Genomic DNA, 4,612 nt, shown 5'->3' with positions numbered 1-4,612 from the left:
CCTGAAGAACTATGGACAGAAGTTCATAATATTATACAGGAAGCAGTGAGCAAAACCACTTCAAAGAAAAAGAACTGCAAGAAGGTAAAGCAGTTGTCTGAGAAGACTTTACAAATAGTTGAGAAAAGAAGAGAAGTGAAAGGCAAAGGAGAAAGGAAAAGATATACCCAACTGAATGCAGAGTTCAAGAGATTAGAAAGGAGAGATAAATCCTTCTTAAGTGCACAATGCAAAGAGAGGAAAACAACAGTAAGGGAAAGACTAGAGATCTCTTCAAGAAAACTAGAGATATCAAGGAAATACTCCATCCAAAAATGGGCATAATAAAGGATAGAAATGGCAAGAACATAACAGAAGTAGAAGATATTAAGAAGAGGTGGCAAAAATACACAGAAGAACTATACCAAAAAGGTCTTAATGACCTGTATAACCACAATGGTGTGGAACTCACCTAGAGCCAGACATCTTGGAGTGTGAAGTCAGGTGGGCCTTAGGAAGCATTGTACTTGTGTGTGTGAAAGTTGCTCAGTAGTGTCTGACTCTTTGCAACCCTATGTACTCCATGTTCGTGGAATTCTGTAGGCCTAAAGACTGGAGTGGGTAGGCTTTCCCTTCTCAAGGGGATCTTCCCAACCCAGGGGTCAAACCCAGGTCTCTCACATTGCAGGTGGATTCTTTACCAGCTGAGCCACCAGGGAATCCCAAAGAAGCATTTCTATGAACAAAGCTAGTAGAGGTGATGGAATTCCAGCTGAGCTATTTCAAAATAAAAGATGATGCTGTGAAAGTGCTGCACTCAATATGTCAACAAATTTGGAAAACTCAGCAGTGGCCACAGGACTAGAAAAGATCAGTTTGCATTCCAATCCCAAAGAAAGGCAATGCTAAAGAGTGTTCAAACTACCATGCAGTTGCACTCATCTCACATGCTATCAAGTTAATGCTCAAAATTCTTCAAGCTAGGCTTCAACAGCATGTGAACCAAGAATTTCCAGATGTACAGGCTAGAGTTAGAAAAATCAGAGTATGATAGAAGAGCAAGAGGATTCCAGAAAAATATCTACTCTGCTTCAGTGACTATGCAAAAGACTTGGACTGTGTGGATCACAACAAACTGGAAAATTCTCAAAGAGATGGGAATAGAAGAACACACTATCTGTCTCCTGAGACATCTGTATGCAGGACAAGAAGCAACAGTCAGAACTGGACAGTGAACAACAGACTTTGGGAAAGTCTATACAACAGTACTTTGGGAAAGGAGTACGTTAAGGCTGTATATTGTCACCCTGCTTATTTAACTTACATGCAGAATACATCATGTAATGCCAGGCTGGATAAATCTGAAAGCTGGAACTAAGATTGCTGGGAGAAGTGTAAACAACCTCACATATGCAAAGGATACCACTCTAATAGGAGAAAGTTGAAGAGGAACCAGGAAATTCTTTATAAGAGTGAAAATGTTGCTTAAAACTCAACATTAAAAAAACTAAGATCATGGCATCTGGTCCCATCACTTTATGATGAGTAGTTGTGGTAAAAGTGGAAACAGTGACAGACTTTATTTTCTTGGGCTCCAAAATCACTGTGGATGGTGACTGTAGCCATGAAATTAAAAGACACTTGTTCCTTGGAAGAAAAGCTGTAACAAACCTAGACAGCGTATTGAAAAGCAGAGACATTTTGCTGACAGAAGTCCATATAGTCAAAGCTATGGTTTTCCAATAGTTACGTATGGATGTGAGAATTGAACCATAAAGACGCCTCAATGCTGAAGTATTGATGCTTTACTATCACAGTGCTGTAGAAGACTCTTGAGAGTCCCTTGGATAGCAAGAAGATCAACCCTGAATATTCACAGGAAGGACTGATGCTGAAGCTCCAAAATTTTGGCCACCTTATCTGAAGAGTTGACTTATTGGAAAAGATGCTGATGCTGGGAAAGATTGCAGGCAGGAATAGAAGGGGGTGACAGAAGATGAGATGAGTGCATGGTATCACCAACTCAATGGACATAACTTTGAGCAAACTGCAGGATATAGTGAAGGAAAGGGAAGCCTGGCATGCTGCAGTCCATGGGGTCACAAAGAGTTGCATACGACTTACCACAGCAGACTCACATCAGATCTAAAGACAAACATAGAATGAAAGTGAGAAGATAGAAGGAGGCATTTCAGGAGGTATTTCTTTTTAGAAATAAAAATAAAGCCATGATAAGAATACTTGATGCTTTTGAACTGTGGTGCTGGATAAGATTCCTGCAAGTCCCTTGGACTGCAAGGAAATCCAACCAGTCCATCCTAAAGGAGACCAGTCCTGGGTGTTCATTGGAAGGACTGATGCTGAGGCTGAAACTCTGATACTTTGGCCACCTCATGCGAAGAATTGACTCATTGGAAAAGCCACTGATGCTGGGAGGGATTGGGGGCAGGATGAGAAGAGGACGACAGAGGATGAGATGGCTGGACGGCATCACCGACTCGATGGACATGGGTTTGGGTAGATTTTGGGAGTTGGTGATGGACAGGGAAGCCTGGTGCGCTGTGATTCATGGGGTCACAAAGTGTCAGACAGGACTGAGCGACTGAACTGAACTGAACTGAAGAATACTTAGACAAAACAGACTTTAAAATATTGTCACAAATAACAATGAATGACATCAAATAGTGATCAACTCAAGAAGATACAACAACTGTAAATGTATAATGCACCCAACATAAGAGCACCTAAATACAGAAATTAAATACTAACCGATTATTGACTGGAGGATTTTTGCAGAAGCTACTGCCTGTGGCCAGCAATTTGTTACATAAGTGAATATTGAAATGTCTCTAATCAATAATGTTTGGATAACAAAGAATGTTATTAATATGTCTCCAGTTAATAAAATGTTAATAGACATAAAGGGAGAAATTGACAGTAACATAATTCTAGGGGACACCCTGCCTACATCATATACAGATCATCTAGACAGAAAATCAATATGGAACTGGCCTTCAATGACACATGAGACCAGATGGGCTTTAATATACATAGATAGAATATTCTATCCAACACCAGCAGAATATACATTCTATTCAAAAGCACATGGAATATTCCCCAGGATAGATATCATGCTAGGTCACAAAAGAAAACTTAATCAATTTGAGAAAATTGAAATCATATCAAGCAACTTTTCTGACCACAATTCTATCAAAGTAGAAATCAACTATAAGAAAAAAACTTCAAAATAAAGTAGAAACTAAAAAGTATGTTCCTAAACAATGAATTCCTGAAAGAAGTACAAAAAACACTTAGAGAGCTGGTAATGAAAACAGGACAATCCAAAATCTATGAGACACAGCAAAATAATTCTAAGTAGGTGGTTGATAGTTATGCGAGTTTACCTCAGGAAACAAGGATATCTCAAACAAACAACCTAACTTTACACCTAAAGGAGCTGGAAAAAGAAGAACAAACAAAATCTAAAGTTAGTAGAAGGAAAGAAATCATAAAGATCAGAAATGAAGCAGTGACAAAAAAAAAAAAAACAATAAAAAGATCAGTGAAACTAAAAGGTGGTTCTGTGAAAAGATAAACAAAACTGATCAATCCTCAGCCAGACTCCTCAAGAAGAAATTAGAGAAGGCTCTAATCAATAAGATACAAAAACAAGAAAGAAGTCAAGCCTAACACCACAGATATACAGAGGATCATAAGAGACCATTACAACAAATATATGTGAATAAAATGGACAGTCTAGAAGAAATGGACAAATTCTTAGACATGAACAATCTTTCAATACTACCAGGAAGAAATAGAAAATATGAACAGATTAATGGCCAATAATGAGATTTAATCAGTAGTAAAAAGTCTCCAAACAAACAAAAGTCTAGGACTAGATGGTTTCACAGATGATTCCTACCAAACATTTAAAGAGTTAACACCTAACTTTCACAAAGTATTCTAAAAATATGCAGAGGTAGGAACTCATCCAAATTCATTCTCCAAGGTCAGTATCATCCTCATACCCAAACCAGATAATGATATCACAAAGAAGAAAATTACAAGCTGATATCGCTAATGGAGATAGATGCAAAAATCTTCAACAAAGTATTAGCAAATCAAATCCAACAGTATTTAGATTGATCATACTCCATGATTAAGTGGGATCTTTACCAGGGATGCAAGGGTTTTCAATATTCACAAAAAATCAATGTGATACACCACATCAACAAATTGAAGAACAAAAGATGCAGAAAAAGCTTTAGACAAAATTTAACATTTCCTGGATAAAAATTTTTCCTGGATAAAAATTCTCCAGGAAATGGGCATAAAGGGACCACATCTCAACATGATAAAGACTTCATCTGAGAAATCCTCTGCAAACATCATTCTCAATGGTGAAGAGCTGAAAGGGTTTCCTATAAGATCAGGGACAAGACCATGGTGTCCACTCTTGTCACTTTTACTCAGTGTTGTCCTGGCCATCCGTCCTAGTCACAGCAACAAGAAGCAAAAATGATTCCAGATTGGAAAAGAAGAAATAAAGCAGTCTCTGTTTGTAGAAGACATAATATTATACATAGAAAATTCTAAAGATGCTAACAGAAAACTACTGAAGATCATCAATAGC

This window comes from Capricornis sumatraensis, chromosome 1, assembly GCF_032405125.1.
Source record: "Capricornis sumatraensis isolate serow.1 chromosome 1, serow.2, whole genome shotgun sequence".
NCBI classification, from domain to species: Eukaryota; Metazoa; Chordata; class Mammalia; order Artiodactyla; family Bovidae; genus Capricornis; species Capricornis sumatraensis.
This window is presented reverse-complemented; position numbering follows the sequence as displayed.